A 23356-nucleotide genomic window follows, 5' to 3' on the forward strand; every position below is an offset into this window, starting at 1 on the left:
TCTGAAATGCAGTACTTGGATGCAATCTCAAAAATGACAGAATGATCTCTCTTCGTTTCCAAGGCAAACCATTCAATATCACGGTAATCCAAGTCTATGCCCCGACCAGTAACGCTGAAGAAGCTAAGTTGAACAGTTCTACAAAGACCTACAAGACCTGGTAGAACTAACACCCAAAAAAGGTGTCCTTTTCATTATAGGGGACTGGAATGCAAAAGTAGGAAGTCAAGAAACACCTGGGGTAACAGGCAAATTTGGCCTTGGAGTACAGAATGAAGCAGGGCAAAGGCTAACAGAGTTCTGCCAAGAGAACGCACTGGTCATAGCAAACACCCTCTTCCAACAACATGAGAAGACTCTATACGGACATCACCAGATGGTCAACACTGAAATCAGATTGATTATATTCTTTGCAGCCAAAGATGGATAAGCTCTATTCAGTCAGCAAAACCAAGACTGGGAGCTGACTGTGGCTCAGATCATGAACTCCTTATTGCCAAATTCAGACTGAAATTGAAGAAAGTGGGGAAAACCACTAGACCATTCAGGTATGACCTAAATCAAATCCCTTATGACTGTACAGTGGAAGTGAGAAATAGATTTAAGGGACTAGATCTGATAGAGTGCTTGATGAACTATGGATAGAGTTTCATGACTTTGTCATAGGAGACAGGGAGCAAGACCATCCCAAAGAAAAAGAAATGCAAAAAAGCAAAATGGCTGTCTGAGGGGGCCTTACAAACAGCTGTGAAAAGAAGAGAAGCCAAAAGAAAAGGAGAAAAGGAAAGATATACCCATTTGAATGCAAAATTCCAAAGAATAGCAAGGAGAGATAAGAAAGCCTTCCTTAGCAATCAATGCAAAGAAATAGAGGAAAACAATAGAATGAGAAAGACTAGAGATCTCTTCAAGAAAATTAGAGATACCAAGGGAACATTTCATGCAAAGATGGGCTCGATAAAGGACAGAAATGGTATGGACCTAACAGAAGCAGAAGATATTAAGAAGAGGTGGCAAGAACACACAGAAGAACTATACAAAAAAGATCTTTATGACCCAGATAATCACGATGGTGTGATCACTCATCTAGAGCCAGACATCCTGGAATGTGAAGTAGAGTGGGCCTTAGGAAGCATCACTACTAACAAAGCTAGTGGAGGTGATGGAATTCCAGTTGAGCTATTTCAAATCCTAAAAGCTGATGCTGTGAAAGTGCTGCACTCAATATGCCAGCAAATTTGGAAAAGTCAGCAGTGGCCACAGGACTGGAAAATTTGTTTTCATTCCAATCCCAAAGAAAGGCAATTCCAAAGAATGCTCAAACTACCACACAATTGCACTCATCTCACATGCTAGCAAAGTAATGCTCAAAATTCTCCAAGCCAGGATTTAGCAATATGTGAACCATGAAATTCCTGGTGTTCAAGCTGGATTTAGAAAAGGCAGAGGAACCAGGGATCAAATTGCCAACATCTGCTGGATCATGGAAAAAGCAATAGAGTTCCAGAAAAACATCTATTTCTGCTTAATTGACTATGCCAAAGACTTTGTGTGGATCACAATAAACTGGAAAATTCTGAAAGAGATGGAACACCAGACCACCTGACCTGCCTCTTTAGAAATCTGTATGCAGGTCAGGAAGCAACAGTTAGAACTGGACATGGAACAACAGACTGGTTCCAAATAGGAAAAAGAGTATGTCAAGGCTGTGTATTGTCACCCTGCTTATTTAACTTCTATGCAGAGTACATCATGCGAAATGCTGGGCTGGATGAAGCAAAAGCTGGAATCAAGATTGCTGGGAGAAATACCAATAACCTCAGATATGCAGATGACACCACCCTTATGGCAGAAAGTGAAGAACTAAAGAGCCTCTTGATGAAAGTGAAAGAGGAGAGTGAAAAAGTTGGCTTAAAGCTCAACATTCAGAAAACTAAGATCATGGCATCCGGTCCCATCACTTCATGGCAAATAGATGGGGAAACAGTGGAAACAGTTGCAAACCTTGGCTCTAACACGAGTAGTTTGAAAAAAGAAATCTCTTATTTAGAATTTGTTTGAACTTTTTCTTAAAGTGTGGACTACATATATAAAAGTTCTCAAATCATAAATGATTTGGTGAATTTCAAGCTGAAAATGCCATGAAACAGACCCTCTGCCTGCACTCCAGAAGCCCTCCAATTGCTACTTGTCATAGATTAGTTTTGCTTTTGTTTTTCTGCTGTTATTTTGCTTCATACAAATGGAATCATGCTGTATGTTCTCACTTGTGTCTAGCATTTTTCACTCAATATTATGTTTATAAAGGTCATCCATATTGTTGTGTCTAATTGCAGTTTGTTCATTCTAATTTCTGTATAAGTATTCCATTATATAATTATTCATTCCACTGTTAATGGGCATTTGGGAAGTTTCCAGTTTGGAACCATAAAGAATAGTGCTGCTATGAAAATTCTTTTTTTTTTTTTTTAAATTTTATTTTATTTTTAAACTTTACATAATTGTATTAGTTTTGCCAAATATCGAAATGAATCCGCCACAGGTATACATGTGTTCCCCATCCTGAACCCTCCTCCCTCCTTATGAAAATTCTTGTACACATCTTTTGTTGAAATTTTGTATACATTTCTACTGGGTCATAGGCTCTACATATGTTCAGTTTTAATGTTTTTTGCCAAATGGTTTTTCAGAGTTGTTGTACTGATTTACACTCTTGACAGAATGGTTTGAGAGTTCTGGACGCTCCACATCTTTGTTAATACTTGGTATTTTCCATCTTCTTTTCATTTTAGCCATTCTGGCAAGAATATAATTGTATCTCATTATAGTTTTAATTGGCATTTTCCTAATTCCTAATTAAGTTGAATGCCTTTTAGATATTTAATTGCCACTTGAATATCTTCTTCTTTGAAGTATCTGCTCAAGACTTTTGCCCATTTCTCTTTTTCTTATTAATTTGTGAATATTCTTTCTATAACCTGGATATGAATCTTTTCTTCTGATATATGTACTGACAATATCTTCTTTCAGTCTGTAGGTTGCCTTTTAATTCTTTTAATTTCAAATACTCCAGTAGTCCTTCTTGTGCTCTGTTAACGACATCTGTGGCCACACCGAGCCTTGACGATGTTTTTCTCTAAAAGTTTTATTATTTTATCTTTCATATTTAGATTTGCAATTCTTCTGAAATTAATCTATATGTATGGTATGAGATAGGGATCCAGATTCTTTTCTTTTCCCCATTAGGTATAAAATTAACCCAGTACCATTTATTTAAAAAATTATCATTTTCTTCCCCACTGCACACGAGTCACACTGTCATAAATCCAATGATCTAAATGTATGTCTGCTTCTATTCTTTTCCATTGATCAGTTTATCCTTGTTCTAGTACCTCAATGGATTACATAGAGATAACTTATATACTCTTGACTAACTTAATTCTTAGACACTCTATAGTTTTATAGCTATTATAAATGATCTTTTGTTTTTATTACATTTTATAATTCCTAGTTACTTCTGGAAGTTGATTTTCTAGCTGGAAACCTTTATGTATGTCTTCTATTAGAGTTAAGAGTTTGTTGATTGAATTTTTATTTCTAGATAGATGATCATATCACCTGCAAATAATAGTCTAATATTTTTTCTTCCAAAAATAATACTTCTGTGATGCTTAATTTTGTGTGTCAACTTGGCTAGACTATGGTGCCCAGCTTTTTGGTCAAACACCAATCAAGGTATTACTGTGAAAGGATTTTTTTAGACATGCTTAACATTGAAATCTGTAGACTTTGAATAAAGCAGAATGATATGGGTGGGCTGTATCTAATCAGCTGAAGGCTTTAAGAGAAAAAAGACTGACATTCCTAAGGAAGGGAGAATTCTGCATCTAACGTGTCTTTGGAATTGAGCTACATTAGCACTTCCTTGGATCTTTATTCTGCCAGCCTACCTAGCATATTTCAGATTTTCTGGTCCCCATAATTGCATGAACCAATTTCTTAAAATAAATCTCTATCCCTCTCTATCTATCATCTATCTATCTACATTACATTCTATTGGCACTTAGACTTACATAACCTCTTAATAATTTTCATTTTCTAACATTAGCCAAGGCTTTCACACTATGTTAAACAGTAGCGGTGATAAGAACATCTTTGTTTTATTCACAGTCTTAAAATGAATCTGTCTGAAGTTTGCCCATTGAGTGCACTTACTGTAGGTTTTGATATATAATCTTTATCAAAGTTTCTTTGTATTCCTAGTGTGCTAGGCTTACTGATATTGAACCTTAGTTGAATTTATGGGATAAAACTTTTATTATGATGAATTTTTTAAAAATCTCTTGATTTCAGTTAGCTTTTGTTCGGGATATCTACATCTGTGTTCATATATGAAAAATCCCTGTAAGTATCTTTTAAAACTTTTGTCACTAACTAGTTTTGAAATTAAGATTACACTGGCCTCATAATATAAGTTGGACAACTTTCACTCTTTTTTTAATTCCCTGAAACAATTTCTATAAAATAGGAATTATGTTTCTTAATAATTTCATAGAACTCACCTATAAAACCATTGGGGCCTGAAGTTTTGGGGAGGGGATTCTTTGACTGCCATTTCAATCACTTCTTCTTCTTCTTGATTAAATTGTGACATTTTATATATTTCTAGAACTTTATTTCATTTTTATTTTCAATATTAGTAGTACAGAGTTAATAATACTGCTTTTCTCTTTTTTAATCATCACTTTTGTGTTTGTAGTTATTTCTTCCATATCTTTCTGTATTTTATTTATTCACATTTTCTTCCTTTTATTCTTGATAATGCTTGCTAGGGTTATGTCTTTTTTAGTGTCTTTTTATAGAACCAGATCTTGACTTCTAAAATATTGCCTATGGTTTTTGCTGCTGTTCTCTATTTCATAGAGTTCTGCCCAGGATGGAGCCAAATATCTGTAGTTGTTTTCAATAAGAGCTGAACACACAAGAAGGTCAACTGCAGTTTCAGTGTATCAATAATTGGTAACTATAGCTGTCACAGTCTAGTCTCACCAAAGCTGCAATTATTCTATAAGGATGGTCAAATTGTTACCTTGGCCACAGTACATACATCAGGGAACCCTTCACAGGAAACAAGAGAATAGAGGCTAATATTGGAAAACCAGCAAAATTGATGACACATGCCTGGACTTCCTAGGACTTGTGGTCTATTCAGCAAATGTACCTTGAGAAGGCCATGAAATCTTGGCCAAGAATTTTGCAGGACCAATTCAGAGACGGAACTACTTGATCGTGATAAGCGTCTTTGCAGAATCACTTGATATGCTCATTGTTCCGGCTCAGACCCCTGCTCTCACATGCTCAGATCTTCAACAGGCAATTTAATAGCATGGACATTGTAAGTCACTTATCTCTGGTAATGGTCTGATTTTGCTTCAGTTGAATATAGAGAATTTATGGACAGGAACTTTATCCAACTGTGGCCATCCTCCCTGCTACCCCCAGATAAGTGGGCAAATGATAAAGCTGGTACAGTGTGCTAAGGATGCTCTGAAGTAGATTACTGTAAAGATGAGCCATAACACATGCCAGGTTTCTCACTGCCCCATATGTCACACAGTATTCAAACTTTCCAGCCGGTCCTGCTGAACTGGGGCCATGGGACAATCCTATCAGAGTGATCTCAGCTATCTCCGCACAGATAAATAAGTTTGATGTCTGAATGCCATTTTGTCTGTAACTATATTTCACTTATTTTACCCTATGAGTTAGTCTTTGCAAACTCGTCTTTGCGGGAGTCAGCCAAGGGTGGGGTCTGCTGCTAGAATAATTCATGACAGGACCCTCAAAATGCAGTTAGGTCAATGTGGAATTGTCCAGTTGATCAATGATAAAATCTCCCTCTCAGTTATTACTTGAGAAAGACAGAAGAATAGAAATGTCTCCTTCAGAGTCACTGGTGCTGATTTTCAGAGACTCACGAGGATTCCTCAAAGCTGTAAGGATGGAAGCAATAACTTTTCAGTCACTGCAACTATATCCAGTATTTTACTTGGGTAGTTCCCAAAAGTACTACTACAAAACAGTTTGTCACAGTCCAGATTTCCTGGGAAGTCACCCCGAGACAGGTATTTGCATGCAGGAAGTTTATTGAGCAGTGCTCTCAGGATCTCCACCTAAGGACCATGAAGGATGCAGAATTGGGCAGAGGAAATTTAACTGTGATGAGGTTGCAACCAAGGCGCAGCAGACCCCATGGGGAGCTCTGCAGCTGGGATGGTCCTTCAGAGTTATCTCAAACTGAGATGAGGGGCCAGGCCTTTGTATTTCCACAGTGACCAGTCATTGGATGCGGGCTTGCCCCTGGGAAGGGAACATGAGGTAGGCATCTTTAGCTGAAGGCACTCCCCAGGGAGGGAAAGCTTATGGCTGTTACCTGCCAACACTCCCAGCAGCAGAGGGAATGGGTTTTTCAGCCCCAAAGTGGGACATTTAAGCAGTGTCGCACGGCACCCACTATAGTCTATCCCTTGCGCCATTCAGAGAACCAGGTTGGGGAGCAGCTCCTCCAAGATTCAAGTGGGCTTCAGTTCCTGGAGAAACTTACCAGAAGGTTAGTGAGATGAACAGCAGACCCAGATAGTGAAACTGGCCTCCAGATCACAACGGATATTCACCGTCTCCTTTCTCCACTATTTATTCTAGATTGCATGTTTCGAGAACAATTCTGTCAGTGTAGGTGACTTATCTGGTAATATAATGCAGAGTCTTATCCATGAGGAGTCTGGGCCCTGGTCACTCTGCCCTTTTTAGGCCAGGGTTGTGACATTTGTCCATATCTTATCAACACTGGCCAAGGAAGTGCCAAGAAGTGCCCAAGGTTATCATCTGAATGCCAAATATAATCCCCCCATCTCCACCGTGTAACTCAGCCCTACCTCCTTTTGAAGATCAAGGCCAATTAAACCTACCAGGAAAGTGACTCTTCTTGCCACCTGTTACCTTGGATGTCTCTAATTTTTTATTCCTTAGTTCCTCTCTTACTGCTTTTTCTCACAGCAAATGGATATTTTCTAGTATACCACTTAAATTCCCTGGTCATTTCTTATATGTTTTTGTTATTTCTTAGCAATTGCCCCAGGGATTACAATTAACATGTTAAATTCTAATAATTGGCATAGATTAATGCCAGTTTAATTTCAGTAGTATACAAAACCTTTTCTCCTATAGAATTCTGTTCCCCCTTATATTGTTATTGTCACAAACTACATACTTATACGTTACATGCCTATCAATATAGATTTACAATTATGTTATGCAGATGTCTTTTAAATCAGATAGGAAAAAAGAGGAGTTACAAATAGAAAATACATAGATTAACAACAAGTTCCTACTGTATAGCACAGGGAACTATATTCAATATCTTGTAAGAAACTATAATGGGAAAGAATATGAAAAACTTTCAGTTATTGTGCTGTTCAACTCCAGATTTTTTATTTGCTTCCCTTTTATAATTTCTCTCTCTCTTAGGGACTATTTTTATTATTACTGTTCTTTGTGTATGGGTTATACTTTCTTGTTTCTTTGCATGCCTCAAATACTTTTGTTGCAAACTGGACATTTTGAATATTATAATGTGGCAACTTGGGAAATTAGACTGTCTTTCATCCCAGGATATTTTTGTTGCCACTTGCTGCAGTAATAGTTGGTGTTTGTTTGTTTTTCATAGGCTTTTTTGAACTAAGTTTTTAAAGACTGTATTCTTTGTGTGTGGCCAATGAAGTCTCTGTGTCATTAGCTTAGTTGTCAACTAGAATTGGAGAAAAAAATTTTTTTTTAATTCCTAGAACCAAGAAACAAACAAAAGGAAAAAGCTCTATGCATATGTTGGAGTACACCTTCAGTGCTCAGCCGGGTAGACTGCAACTCTGCCTTAGTTTTCACTTCCCGCTTGTGCAGAGCCTGAAGGTCAGCCAGAGATCAGAACTTAGAGCCTTTACAGGTCTTTCCTGAGCATGCACACAGCCCTGGGCAGGCATGTGCCCTTCTATAATCCTAGGAATCATCAGAGCCTTTCAAAGCCCTGACCCCAAAGCACCTCATTACCCAGCTTTTTCCTCCCAAGCTTTTAGTTAGTCTATGGTTTGTTTGCCCCAACTAGAAACAGTTGTCACCCAGACAACAGTGACTAACATGTGCTGGGCTGTGCTAAGTTGCTTCAGTCGTGTCTTTCAGACTCTTTGCAACCCTATGGACCATAGCGCACCAGGCTCCTCTGTCCACAAGATTCTTCAGGCAAGTATACTGGAGTGTTTTGCCACGCCCTTCTCCAAGTGATTAACATAGCTGCCTATAAATATTTTCATGAAATGCCTCTGGTAGTCATCTCAGCAGAGGGAGAGTTCTGAGTTAGATGAGATAAAGGCCAACCCTTTGAGTTGGTTCTCCAGGAAGCCATCAGACAGGTCAAAAGAAACAAGCGCAATTCTTTGTGAGTAAGGTTCCTTCTTCTCCCTCCAGTACCAGTATGAATACTGGGAATGTGGGCTGTTATCATCAAGGCCACCATGATGGGAGTAGGTGATAGGAGCAGAATTAGTTAAAAAGTCACAAAGTTCACTGTTCTTATTGAGACTCAACTCATTTTTATTGATTAAACATTCCCCTGGTTGCTGCAACGTTTAGGTTACTTTCCAGAGTTCTGCAAAAGTTGATTATGATAGTTTTCACCAGTTATTTTCATTACCTTTATGTAAGGATGAACTTTTTGGCCTTTGCTATTTTGCCATTTTTTTGCTAGCATTAGCCTTTATTTTTAAAAATATTTATTATTTATTTGGGTGTGCTGGGTCTTAGTTGCAGCACGTGAGATCTTCAGTCTTCACTGGAGCATGTGAGATTTGTAGTTGTAGCAGGTGGGATCTAGTTCCCCGACCAAGGATCAAACCTAGACCCCCTGCATTGGGAGTGCAGAGTCTTAGCCCTGGACCACCAAGGAAGTCCCTAGCATTGGCTTCTAACATGGAGAAGTGGGTCATACTCTGAAGGCTCAGAGAGTTTAGGGGTATATGGCAACATAAGAAAATGTTTTTATTGCACTGGTCCAGATGTCCCTGTTTTATATCTCAGCGTCCCACTCTTTCCCAATCAGGGCCATGGTCTCGGTATATATAACACACCTGCTAGAGTTGGGAATTTTACTTTCTCTAGAGCTCTGCTTCTTATAATTAAGTCCTGGACCTGACTCGGCTTTTTCTAGCTGGTGTCTGCAGGAGATAAGAGTTTCTTTCAATGCAGTTGGGATGGGATACTGATAGAAGGGAATTCACTGGCCTGGTGCAATGTCTCAGGCACATAAGAGATACAGGGAAAATAATAATTATAAAGACTATGAAATTGGAAGAATGTTTCTGGGAGCTGTTGATTCATTGAAGGAAAACAATGAAAAGTTGTGGATGACAAATCACAAATTAAAAACAAAAAGTAAAAGCTGTGGAGCCTCCATAATAATGCTAATAAATACAATAATACTAAAAACCATTAATTATTTCAAATAAGTCACAAAAGGAAAGAAAAGAAAACACAGAACTTGCAGGACAAATAGAATGTCTTCAGCAGACTTAAAATTAAATAGTCATTAATTATAATACTTGTAGAGTAATAAGATAAATATATATTCACTAAAGGAAAGCAGACGTGACTATATTCTCAAAGAAATAAGTTTTATGGAAAGTATTACTACATGCTGGGAAAGATTGAGGGCAGGAAGAGAAGAGGGTGACAGAGAGGATGAGATGGTTCAGTGGCATCATCAACTCAATGAACATGAGTTTGAACAAACTCTGGGAGATGGTAAAGGACAGGGAAGCCTGGCGTGCTGCAGTCCATGGGGTCGCAAAGAGTCGGACGTGACTCAGAGACTGAACAACAACAACAGATAAAAAAGATTTCATGATGATTTTTTAAATGTGTGATTCACCAAGAAGATATACCAATTTTATTTTATTTATTTAAATTAGAGGATAATTACAATATTGTGATGGTTTTTGCCATACATCAACACGAATCAGCATTAGGTATATGTGTGTCCCCTCCCTCTCAAACCCCACTCCCACATCCCTCCCCATCCCACCCCTCTAGACAGTCATTCTCTGTGTCATACATCGAACTCCTGCTGTGACTCCCGCTGTGCTGTGCTAAGTTGCTTCAAGTCTGACTCTTTGCGACCCCGTGGACTGTAGCCCACCAGGCTCTACTGTCTGTGAGATTTCCCAGCCAAGAATACTGGAGTGAGTAGCCATTCCCTTCTACATATATATATATATATATATATATATATATATATATATATATATTTGTTGTTGTTAAGTTGCTAAGTCATGTCTGACTATTTTTGTGACCACATGGATTGTAGCTCACCAGGTTCCACTGTCCATAAGATTCTCCAGGCAAGAATACTGGAGTGGGTTGCCATTTCCTTCTCCAGAGAACCTTCCCCACCCAGGGACTGAACTCGTGTCTCTTACATCTCCTGCATTGGCAGGTGAGTTCTTTACCACTAGTGCTACCTGGGAAACCCCGAATTTCCACTGGCTATCTATTTTACATATGGTAATGTATATGTTTCAATGCTATTTTCCCAAATCATCCACCCTTCTCCTTCCCCTACCATGTCCAAAATGTCTGTGTGTCCTTTGCTGCCCTGCACGTAGGATCTTCAGTACTGTCTTTCTAGATTCCATATATATATATATGTGTTAATATATGATATTTGTCTTTCCTTCTCTGACTTACTTCACTGTGTATTATAGGCTCTAGGTTCATCTACCTCACTAGAACTGAGTTAAATGCATTCCTTTTTATAGCTGAGGATTATGCCATTGTGTATATGTACCAGAACTCCCTTATCCATTCATCTGTCAGACATCTAGGTCGCTTCCGTGTCATTACTATTGTAAATAGTGCTGCAGTGAACACTGGGGTACATGTGCCTTTTTCAATTCTGGCTTCCTCAGGGTATATACCAAGTAGTGGAATTGCTGGATCATAGGTAAATTTATTCTTGATTTTTTAAGGAATCCCCATACTGTTCTCCATAGTGGCTATATCGATTGGCATTCCCACCAACAGTATGACGGTTCCCTTTTCTCCACACCGTCTAGTATTTATTGTTTGTAGACTTTTTGATGATGGACATTCTGACTGGTGTGAGATGATACCTTATTGTAGTTTTGATTTGCATTTGTCTAATAATGAGGGGTGCTGAGCATATTTTCATGTGCTTATTAGCCATCCAGATATGCCAATTTTCAATGTCAGTTCAGTTCAGTCGCTCAGTCGTGTCCGACTCTGCGACCCCATGAACCACAGCACGTCAGCCTCCCTGTCCATCACCAACTCCTGGAGTCCACCCAAACCCATGTCCATCGTGTCAGTGATGCCATACAACCATCTCATCCTCTGTCATCCCCTTCTCCTCCTGCCCTCAATCTTTCCCAGCATCAGGGTCTTTTCAAATAAGTCAGCTCTCCATATCAGGTGGCCAAAGTATTGGAGTTTCAGCTTCAACATCAGTCCCTCCAATGAACACCCAGTACTGATCTCCTTTTGGATGGACTGGTTGGACCTCCTTGCATCCAAGGGACTCTCAAGAGTCTTCTCCAACACCACAGTTCAAAAGCATCTTTCTTCTGCACTCAGCTTTCTTTATAGTCCAACTCTCACATCCATACATGACTATTGGAAAAACCATAGCCTTGACTAGATGGACCTTTGTTGGCAAAGTAATGTCTCTGCTTTTTAATATGCTGTCTAGGTAGGTCATAACTTTCCTTCCAAGGAGCAAGTGTCTTTTAATTTCATGGCGGCAATCACCATCTGCAGTGATTTTGAAGCCCAGAAAAATAAAGTCGGACACTGTTTCCACTGTTTCCCCATCTATTTGCCATGAAGTGATGGGACTGGATGCCATGATCTTAGTTTTCTGAATGTTGAGCTTTAAGCCAACTTTTTCACTCTCTTCTTTCACTTTCATCAAGAGCCTCTTTAGTTCTTCACTTTCTTCCATAAGGGTGGTGTCATCTGCATATCTGAGGTTATTGATATTTCTCCCAGCAATCTTGATTCCAGCTTGTGCTTCTTCCAGCCCAGCGTTTCTCATGATGTACTCTGCATATAAGTTAAATAAGCAGGGTGACAGTATACAGCCTTGATGTACTCCTTTTCCTATTTGGAACCAGTCTGTTGTTCCATGTCCAGTTCTAACTGTTGCTTCCTGACCTGTATACAGGTTTCTCAAGAGGTGGGTCAGGTGGTCTGGTATTCCCATCTCTTTCAGAATTTTCCACAGTTTATTGTGATCCACACAGTCAAAGGCTTTGACATAGTCAATTAAGCAGAAATAGATGTTTTTCTGGAACTCTCTTGCTTTTTTGATGATCCAGCGGATGTTGGCAATTTGATCTCTGGTTCCTCTGCCTTTTCTAAATCCAGCTTGACCATCTTGAAGTTCATGGTTCACATATTGCTGAAGCCTGGCTTGGAGAATTTTGAGCATTACTTTACTAGCATGTGAGATGAGTACAATTGTGTGGTAGTTTGAGCATTCTTTGGCATTACCTTTCTTTGGGATTGGAATGAAAACAACTTTTCCAGTCCTGTGGCCACTGCTGAGTTTTCCAAATTTGCTGGCATATTGAGTGCAGCACTTTCACAGCATCATCTTTTAGGATTTGAAATAGCTCAACTGGAATTCCATCACCTCCAATAGCTTTGTTAGTAGTGATGCTTCTTAAGGCCCACCTAACTTCACATTCCATGATGTCTGGCTCTAGGTGAGTGTGAGTGATCACACGTTTGTGGTTATCTGGGTCCTGAAGATCTTTTTTGTACAGTTCTTCTGTGTATTCTTGCCACCTCTTCTTAATATCTTCTGCTTCTGTTAGGTCCATACCATTTCTGTCCTTTATCGAGCCCATCTTTGCATGAAATGTTCCCTTGGTATCTCTAATTTTCTTGAAGAGATCTCTAGTCTTTCCCATTCTGTTGTTTTCCTCTATTTCTTTGCATTGATTGCTGAGGAAGGCTTTCTTATCTCTCCTTGCTATTGTTTGGAACTTTGCATTCAAATGGGTATATCTTTCCTTTTCTCCTTTGCTTTTGGCTTCTCTTCTTTTCACAGCTATTTGTAAGGCCTCCTCAGACAGCCATTTTGCTTTTTTGCATTTTTTTTTCTTGGGGATGGTCTCTCTCCCTGTCTCCTGTACAATGTCACGAACCTCCATCCATAGTTCATCAAGCACTCTATCAGATCTAGTCCCTTAAATCTATTTCTCACTTCCACCATATAGTCATAAGGGATTTGATTTAGGTCATACCTGAATGGTCTAGTGGTTTTCCCCACTTCCTTCCATTTAAGTCTGAATTTGGCAATAAGGAGTTCATGATCTGAGCCACAGTCAGTTCCTGGTCTTTTTTTTTGCTGACTGTATAGAGCTTCTTCATCTTTGGCTGCAAAGAATATAATCAATTTGATTTTGGTGTTGACCATCTGGTGACGTCGATGTGTAGTCTTCTCTTGTGTTGTTGGAAGAGGGTGTTTGCTATGACCAGTGCGTTCTCTTGGCAGAACTCTGTTAGCCTTTGCCCTGCTTCATTCTGTACTCCAAGGCCAAATTTGCCTGTTACTCCAGGTGTTTCTTGACTTCCTACTTTTGCATTCCAGTCCCCTATAATGAAAAGGACATCTTTTTTGGGTGTTAGTTCTAGCAGGTCTTGTAGGTGTTTGTAGAACTGTTCAACTTAGCTTCTTCAGCGTTACTGGTCGGGGCATAGACTTGGATTACCGTGATATTGAATGGTTTGCTTTGGAAACGAAGAGAGATCATTCTGTCATTTTTGAGATTGCATCCAAGTACTGCATTTTGGACTCGTTGTTGACTATGATGGCTACTCCATTTCTTCTAAGGGATTCTTACCCACAGTAGTAGATATAATGGTCTTCTGAGTTAAATTCACCCATTCCAGTCCATCTTAGTTCGCTGATTCCTAGAATATTGACATTCACTCTTGTCATCTTCTGTTTGACCACTTCCAATTTGCCTTGATTCATGGACCTGACATTCCAGGTTCCTATGCAATATTGCTCTTTACAGCATCCGACCTTGCTTCTATCACCAGTCACATCCAGAACTGGGTGTTGTTTTTGCTTTGGCTCCATCCCTTCATTCTTTCTGGAGTTATTTCTCCACTGATCTCCAGTAGCATATTGGGCAGCTACTGACCTGGGGAATTCCTCTTTCAGTGTCGTATCTTTTTGCCTTTTCATACTGTTCATGGGGTTCTCAAGGCAAGAATACTGAAATGGTTTGCCATTCCCTTCTCCAGTGGGCCACATTCTGTCAGACCTCTGCACCATGACCCGTCCATCTTTGGTGACCCCACATGGCATGGCTCTGTTTCATTGAGTTAGACAAGGCTGTGGTCCGTGTGATCAGATTGGCCTGTTGTCTGTGATTGTGGTTTCAGTCTGTCTGCCCTCTGATGCCCTCTCTCAGCGCCTACCGTCTTACTTGGGTTTCTCTTACCTTGGACGTGGGGCAATGTGTATACTTCTCATATGAAGGCCCCCAAATAAAGCAAATTATTATTCCAAAGGGAAAGCCCAATCCTTGATCATAGTGGGAAATTTTAACATGCTTCTCTTAGTAACTGCTAGTACAAGCAAGAGAAAAATATCAGTAAAGATATAGAACATTTGTACAACACAATTAACAAACATGACCTAGTATACATATAAAAACAATAAACCTCACAACTATAGAAGATAGGTTCTTTATCCAGTCCAATGAAACAGTTACAAAAATTAACTAGACTGGGCCTTAAGGTAAGTGTCAACACATTTCAAGAAATGGAGCGTGTTCTCTGGCCACAGTTTGTAAGCTTGAACTCAATAATAAAAAGATAACTTAAAATCCTCATATGTTTGGATTAAGAAATACATTTCTAAATGACCAAATAAGACATTACAGTGAAAATAAGACAATATTTTGAACCGAATAGTAATGAAAATGCTACGTACCAAAACTTGTGAGACACAGCTAAAGCAGAACTAAGAAATGTAGTACCTCAAATACATGTATTAGTATAGGAGAAAGCCTGAAAACTAATGAGCTGAGCACTCATATCAAGAAGGTGGAAAAAGAACAGCAAATTTCAACCAAAGAGAGTAGAGAAATGAAATAATAAAGATAAGAACAGAAATCAATGAAATAAAAGTAAAGATATTAATAGAGAGGTTCAAGAAAATCAAAACCTAGTTCTCTGAAAAGATTAATAAAGTTAATAAATCCATGTCAGGGTTGACCAAGTAAAAATGAGGAAGACACAAATTATCAATATCAGGAATGAAAAAAAGGCTCACTGTAGATCCTCTAGCTATTACAAAGATAGTAAAAGGATATTATGAACAATTTTGTGCCAATAAAATAAAAATTTTAAATGAAATGGATGAATTACTAGAAAAATAAAACATGTCAAAAGGATGCAAGAAGACATAGAAAGTCTGAATATTTCCATAGCTAAATTGAATCTTTTAAAAGTTTCCCATACCCCCTACTCCACCCCCACCCCCAAACTCCAGGCCTAGTTGACTTCATCCAAGAATTCCACCAACGATTTACAGAAGAAATAATAGCAATATTACAAAACTCTTCCAGATAGGGGGAAAAGATGGATCGTTTCTATACTCCTCTGGTAAAGCTGACATTACCTAGATAACAGAACACAACAAGAACATGGTAAGAAAGAAAATTTACAGGCCTATCCTTCTCAAGACCATAGACGCAAAGCACCCTAATCCAATACTAGCAAACTGAACCTAGCAATAACACACAGAGGGGAAACAACAGGATGATACGGGGCTCCCCTGGTGGCTCAGACGGTAAAGAATCTGTCGGCAATGCAGGAGACCCAGTTTCGATCCCTGGGTCGGTATAATCCCCTGGAGAAGGGCATGGCAACCCACTCCAGTATTCTTGCCTGGAGAATTCCATGGATAGAGGAGCCTGGTGGGCTACAGTCCGTGGGGTCTCAAAGAGTCAGATACGACTGAGTGACTAACACTTTCACTTTTTTTCCAAAAGGATAATATATCTTTACTACAGAAGAATTAATCCATAAATGCAGAGTTATTTGGATAACTGAAATCAGCTAATAGAATTTACCACATTAACAGAAAAAGGAAAGGAAATCACACCATCTACTTCATAAATGAAGGAAAAAAATGTTTGATAAAAGGTAACATTTATTGGTAAGAACTCTTAGCAAACTTCCTTATTTCGATAAACACTATCTATGAAAAATTTGTAACAAAAATTATGCTTAGTGGTGAAATGTAGAAAGCTTTCCTTTGAGATTTGGAAAGGGATGTTTCCCTATAATGGTTCTTGTCATTGCAGCAAAGCAAGAAAAATAAATAAAAATTATAAGAACTAGAAAAGAAGAAATCAAACTGTAATTATGTGTAGAGGATGTTACTGGGTACATAGGATATTTAAATAAAATATTTCACAGATAAACTATTAAAATTAATAACAAATTGTTGTATACAGGGTCAATATAAATCAATTGTATTTACATATATTAGTAAAAACCAGAAACTAAAATTTGGTGTTTTTTACAAGAGCATCAGAAAAGATCAAATACTTAGGGACAAAATGTTTTTAAAGGAGACTAAGATATCCTGCAGAAAGCTATTAAACATTACTGAGAGAAATTTTAAAAAAATAAAGAAATACACCATGTTCTAGACCTGGGATGTTCAATACTACAGAAATGTAAGTACTCCCCAAACTGATTTTCATATTCAATGAAATTACAATAAAAATCCCAATAGGTGTTTTTGTTTGTCTGTTTTGTGGATCTTAAAAAATTGGCACCAAAATTTTATGGAAATTCAAAGAGAGCTGTGGCGTGCTTGAGTAAGAGAGTAGGAAGGCTTGTTCTACTGCAAATCAAGACATTTTAAATTGACAGTCATTAAGACAGAATGCAGTTGGTAAAAAGATAGGAAATAAGCCAGTATGACATAATAGAGGGCCCAGAAATGAATCGTTGTAAATGTGTTTTTTTAACCAAAATTCTTTTTTTTATTTTTAAATTGAAATATGGTTGCTTTACAATATCATATTAGCTTTAGGTACAACATGGTGATTCAGTACTTTCATAGATTCTACACTATTTAAAGTTGTATTTCCCTGTGCTGTATAGTATATCCCCATGGCTATTTATTTTATGCATAGTAACTTGTAACTCTTAATCCCATACCCCTAAAATCTTTGCAAATATCAACACCTATTTGTGACAACAGCAGCATTACAGAACAGCAGGGCAAGGATGGTCTTTTCAATAAATGGTGCAAGGACAAATGAATAGCTCTTTTTACAAAAATAATTCTCCATTCTCTCATTTCCTCAGTCCCTAATAACCTTTTTCTACCTTCTGTCTCTATGAATTTGTTTATTCAGGATATGTCTTATAGTAGAATTACACAATACTTGTCCCTTTGTGTCTGGCTTATTTCACTTAGCGTAGTGTTTTCAAGATTTATCCATGCTGTAGCAGGTATCAGAATTTCATTCCTTTGTATGACTGAATAGTATTTCATTGTACAGATACACCAAATATTATTTATCAGTTCATCCATCAGTGGATGCGTGTTGTTTCCAACTTTTGGTTGTGGCGAATATGTGCTGTGAACACGATGGGACAATGTCAGCATACTCCGAGTCCTTGCTTTTAATTCCTTTGGGTATATACCCAGGAGTGGAATTGTTGGGTTATATGAATGCATTAATGTTTCAAGCACTTTTACATGCTTTACATTTCACAATGGCAAGAAAAATGAGAGGAGTGAGATGAGAAAAAGGAGACAACAAGTATAAACAAGTCTTGAATATTTTGTTCCTCAGGGAGGCAAAGAAATGGGGTGGTAGCTGTAAGAGGAAGCAGGCTTGGGAAATTCTTTATGATGGGAAAGATGAGAGATGTTTGTATGCTAATGAAAGTGAGGTAATAACGGAAGAATAATGCAGCCGAAGAGAAGTGAGAGAAGCCCCAGCCTCGTGTGGATGACACGGCGTGGTGTTGACTTGAACCAGGAGCAGGGGATGGTCCATCTCCAGCGGCGGGGCTGTGGCTGCAGACACGGTCCTAGGTGTGGTCGCAGGGGCGATGTGGTGGTGAAAGCCATACGAGTCCTCTTGCATTGCTTCAGTCTGCCCCCTGAGCAGGGAAGCAAGGCCATCAGCTTTGAGTGAGGATATCAGAGGAAGTATTAGAGGTGGGAGGACAGCTCAGGAAGTGGGACATGGTCACCTAGGAAAGTGGGAGGGTGGATGGACGGGGGAAGTATTGGGATGATGGCTGGGCAGCATTTAGGGCACAAATGAAGTTCATGGTCACTAACTTAGAGTGGGCCTGGTCAGCATGCATGGAAGCTTTTTTCCACGTGAGTGCAGCCAGAGTAGGTGTAGAGCCAGGTATGACTGTGGTTTGGCGAGGTGAGCACCACAAGGCCAGAGAGAGGTAGAAGCTAAGGGTTCTGCCGACAGTGACTGGAATCACCAGTTACAGCATTTGAGCAGCATGACGGGGGGGCAGGGAGGGACATTGGAAAGGTGGAGGGTCCATGACCATGGAAGTCAGGAGGCCTTAATCAGAAAGTGGGATGCATGACGTTGAGTTGAAGAAGAAGCTGCAGTTGTGGGGGACAAGGCTTAAAGTTCAGCTGGGGCAGTGATGGAGGATGGGGAACAAGAGCAGTGGAGGCAAGGAGGTCAGAGAATGGGGAGGCCAGGCTGTTTCATCTACCTGTAGATGAACACTGGTTCCCTCTTGAACCAATACTTATTTCCCCGGACGTCTTCAATACCATCAACAGAGGTCAAGGGGAAGACCTGTGTATTTTGCCTCTCCCAGCATGGGTCAAAGGGGGCTAAGGGCCTGGGGCAAACATCACACACACTACCCTCACCTCCCAGCCCCCACCCAGCCTTCTCCCCACCTCTCATGGTCATCAGGAATCAAGAAGGACCATTGAGGGTCACGTATTGAGCACACCTGATACCCACTGTTTACTTACTATGCAGCAAGCATAGTGCTGAGTACATTTCTTCTCTCATTTAACCCTTTTAATAACAGTGAAGAAAATATGGTTCATTGGCCCATTTTACAGCTAAGAAAATGCAGACTCCAAAAATTTAAGCCCTGGTCTGCCAATTGCAGCATCTGAAAGCTTGATCTTGCTGGCTTCCCTGGTGGGCGACCTGGGGATGAACCAGCCCCAGCCCTTGTTTCAGGTGTAGAAATAAGTCATTTAACTCTGCTCTGCACATTTGTTCTTTTGCTCTGGTTCCCCTGGGGCCTCCTCTCCCTTCCTGTGTGTCCAGACCTCACTCTCTCTCTGCCCCCCAAACCATGGTAACCCACATCCAGTTTTGCCCTGGACTGAGAGTTTCCTAGGCTGCAGGAATTTGAGCCATAAAATCTGAAATGGGGACATTTCTGGGCAAGCCGGGATGGTTCGATCTCCCTGGCTACAGCTCACACTTTGGCGGCTCCTCTCCTCACCTTTTTTTCCCCTTCTTCGGTGGTTTTGAAACCACACAACTCACATTGGGGCTTGAACCCAGTTTTGTATATTACACACCTGGCCTCAGGACTCATTGAAGTTCAGGTTCTTTATGTCTCAGAGCGAATGGTAAGAAGTAACAGGTAAGAAGTAGATTTATTGAGAGTAATAAAACACTCCGCAGACAGAGTGTGGGCCATCTCAGAGGGTTAGAGTGGCTTGGGAGATACACATTCTATAGACAGATGCGGGCCATCTCAAAAGGCAAGTGTGGCCCTGAATTATGGGGTGCTTGTTTTTTATTTCCTAGGCTAATGAGTAGGAGGATTGTTCCAACTATTTCGGGGAAGGAGTGGGGATTTCCAGGAACTGGTCCATTGCCCACTTTTTGGCCCTTTATGGCCAGCCTTGGAACTGTCATGGCGTTGGTGGGTATGTCATTTAGCATATGCTAATATATCACAGTGAGCATATAATGAGGTTGAAGGTCCACCGGAAGTGGATTCTTCTACCATCTTGGACCTAGCTGGTTCTAAGCAGTTTATGTTGTATCCTCCAGGGCTATGTCATTCTTTTAAAGATTGTGCCCTGCCCCCTTCCCTCCTGTTCCAGTTTTGCTCATTTCATGCCTGGCATTTGCTTGCCTTTCTCTCTCTCTCCCCTTAGGGGCCATGAGTGCTTTCAGGAACCCTTTGGGAGCCCAGCACACAGGCAGGAGGAGTTTAGAAACTTCAGTGAAGGCTTGGGATGAGCATTTCTTGAGCAAGGTGCATAAATGCCCATAGTCTACCTGACCATCACCCCCAAACAGACACATCAATGAGCTAGAACATTCTGGGCTCAGCTGACACCTGGGAAGAAAGAAAAGGGCAATCTCTAAGGCAGGTTCCCCATTCAGCTCATTCATTCATTCATCAAATGCCTAGTGAGACCTACTATGTGCCAAGTTCTGCTCTAGGCAGCAGTGAGCAAGCCAGGTAGAATGCCCAGCTTATGTTCCCTGGTTTTCCCAAAGCAGTTGTCTCCCTGTAGCCTCAGTTAAAAGATAAATAAGGCATTGCCCAAGTCTTCCATATCCTTGTATTCCCAATCCCTAGTACAGGATCTGTTACAGAGAAGATGTTCCATAAATGTTACATGAAATGAATGGCTGTTTGAATGAATGATTCAAGGGAGGTGTCCCCAGGATGGATAGTGGGCAACTGCTTAGTGCGAGAGTGACAGCTGATGGAAGAATGCAGGTCTGCGAGGGGCCGAGGTGCAAAGTCAAAGTGAAGTGGACTTCAGGGAAGCGTGGGGGTGGGGAGCGGAACTGCCTGCAGCTCCCAGTCCCCTGCCCCCTGGGAGGGTTGTTCTAAGGATCCTCTAGGGCAGTGGTCTTGAGACCATCCGCATCACCTGGGAACTGGTTAGACATGTAAATTCTCGGGCAGTCCCAGACGCGCTGACTCAGAAACCCAGTGGCTTTAACAAGCCTCTAGGGGATTCCGACGTGCTCCAAAGTTTGAGAAACCGCTGTGCTGGGTCAGCAGAGGAAGAAACCTTTTGTAAGCGAGAAATTCTTTCTCTCCACCCCGAGCACAGAATCATGGGAGTGGGTTTCAGGCCTCCCTGCTGGGTGCATAGTAGAATCACCTAGCGCTTTCGCAGACCAATTACATCAGACTCCCCGAGCGGGGAGGATGCAGGCATCAGCAGCTTTTAAAGCTCCCCAGGTGATTCCAAGTGCGGCCACGTAGCCTATCAGAAGCCCCTAGAGGGCTTGTTACAGCACTGTGTGCCAGCCCCACCCGCAGGGCACTGGGGGTGGGGCAGGGCCCAGGGAATTCGCATTTCAAACAGGCTGCAGGGTGAGGCACACTGTGAAATGGACGCAGATCAGGTTGGGGATGCGTGGAAGGTGAAGGGGTTGAGGGAGAAATCCCCGCTTTCTCCCCGCCCCCACAGCCCAGAATTAAACACAGGACAGCTGGGCATGAACTTTACCCGCGTAGCGTTTTCATTATGTTCCGTCTGCAGGAGAGGGATCAGGCTGGTTGACATTTGTGGAGAAGCTGAGCTGTGGCGTGAGCCTCCCTCAGAGAAGGCAGGGATAAATCGTCACCATCTTGGCAGATCCCCAGGAAAAGCAATGAAGAGGAGCCACCTGCACTAGGGTATCTTGGGCAGCGTGGGAACAAAACCTGACTCCCTTACCTTCGTGCTGGCCCTGGCCTCCCTGCCTGCATTTTCTTAGGAGCAGATGCTTTCTTTCAGGATTTGATTTCACTGCCGCTTGCCCCCAAACTCCCCTAGTTGGGAGGGGAATGGGGAGCCGAGAGACACGTGTTCAGCGCGCTTTTCAGTCACCCTGAGTTCATTCATTCAACAAATACACACAGCGGCTCTCGGAGGGCACAGGGAGTTGTGTCTGTTTTGTGTTTCCTGCACGGAATGAAATAAAGCGTTGCCAATATCGACAGCGGCTTCCTGAGCACATCTGCCGTCTCTACTCCAGACGTAAGCAGCAAATGGAACTTGATGACCGTCATTTCTATAAGGACCCTTTTGTTTTTATGACCTCGCTGTGTCTGGCTCCGTAAACTTCGGTGACGTACCTCCCCGTGACCCTGCCATCTGGCTGCGGCTGCCCTTGACCTCAACCGCGTGTTTGTGAGGCTCCCATCATTGGCATCTGGGTCCTACCTCGTGCTTCTTTCCTGTTGTTTGGGCAGCACAAGGAACTGATCCACCTCTCTGCTAAACCCAGTCCGTGGGGGTCTCACTGGATCCTCAGAGTAACCCTGTGAGGTGAGTGCTATTATTGACTATACTTTGCAGATAAGATGCTGTGTGGTCCACGCACAGCTGGTGTGTGTTAGGGCAATTCCCCCCTGCACCTGGACACCCGCGTCCGCGAGACCTGGGTGTCCCTCTTCTTCTGGGTGCTCAGCGCCGCCTTTCACCTACTTCTGTGGCTGTTGGGCTGCTCCCAGTCCCCTGCACCACCACCCCTCCCAAAGGCACTGCTTTAAAGGGTGAGGTGAGGTACTTTCTCACTCCTGGGCAGCACCCTCAGGGAGGCTGGTCTTCAGGGAGGCTGCCTGGGACCCCAGGAGGCCCAAGAGTAGAGATCTGGAGCCCAAGGCAACTCCGGACCTCAGTTGCCAGACCTTAATCCCTGTGCTGCTCTCAGCTGGGCCTCTCAAGGCCTATCTGCCCCCAAGGCCAGGAGGCGGGGGGGCTGTCAGGAGACGCCCAGGGCTCTGCCGGGAGCAGAAAGGCTGTCCCTGGGGAAGGCCTGCTTCTGCCTCCAGTGACCTTGGGCAAGTCACTTCCTCTCTCGGCCTCAACTTTCCCATCTGGAAAATGGGGCCTCTGCTTTCATGTTTGAGGTTCACATCTCACGTCCCTTCCAGCTCTAGAAGCTTCTTGATGTCCTGAGCTGCTACAGAGATGGAAGGATAGGCTCTGGGGTGAGCTCTCGGGGTTTGAATGTGAGGCGGTCCTGCCGGTAGGGCTCTGTTGCCTTGTTGCTAAAGTGACCAAGTGAATAAAGTCCCTTGTCTTTTTTGGATCACTGTCTGCCAGGGGACGTGTGTGCGGGACAGGGAATTCACGAACCGGGGCAGCCTGCTGCGCTGTGTAACTCGGTGCTTCCTGTACTCTCGATGAATCAGTAGAACTCAGTGCTTTAATCACAGTAAAGAGGAGACGGCCCCGTGAACAGGGGCGTCTGGATGGACAGAT

At 41.6% G+C, this 23356-nt stretch overlaps 2 long non-coding RNA genes across 21 annotated transcripts in view; one reads left to right on the forward strand and one right to left on the reverse strand.

Annotated features, from left to right (window-relative positions):
* The window catches only part of LOC147340181 (uncharacterized), a 274415-nt gene that overhangs the window by 44575 nt on the left and 206484 nt on the right, over positions 1 to 23356 (forward strand). For 15 of the 18 annotated variants that reach the window (XR_015158636.1, XR_015158638.1, XR_015158640.1 and 12 more), the window contains exon 1: positions 21861 to 22417. This is a non-coding gene — a long non-coding RNA (uncharacterized LOC147340181). Of the gene's footprint in view, positions 1 to 20767; positions 21175 to 21343; positions 22418 to 23356 lie in introns of those variants that run through there. The other 3 variants (XR_015158635.1, XR_015158633.1, XR_015158628.1) reach the window with 3 other exon arrangements.
* Positions 17965 to 21753, reverse strand: LOC147340183 (uncharacterized). Of its 3 annotated transcripts, none has more exons than XR_015158652.1 (2): positions 21614 to 21753; positions 17965 to 18304 (listed from the first exon to the last, which is right to left on the reverse strand). It is a non-coding gene; the product is annotated as an uncharacterized LOC147340183 (long non-coding RNA). The 3 variants fall into 3 exon arrangements; XR_015158654.1 differs by having other exon boundaries at positions 17965 to 18279; positions 21614 to 21725; XR_015158653.1 differs by lacking the exon at positions 21614 to 21753 and adding an exon at positions 18868 to 19292.

The sequence above is a fragment of the Bos grunniens genome, chromosome X (assembly GCF_055505025.1).
Source record: "Bos grunniens cultivar Pamir isolate PY7600 chromosome X, Bosgru_T2T1.0, whole genome shotgun sequence".
Lineage (NCBI taxonomy): Eukaryota > Metazoa > Chordata > Mammalia > Artiodactyla > Bovidae > Bos > Bos grunniens.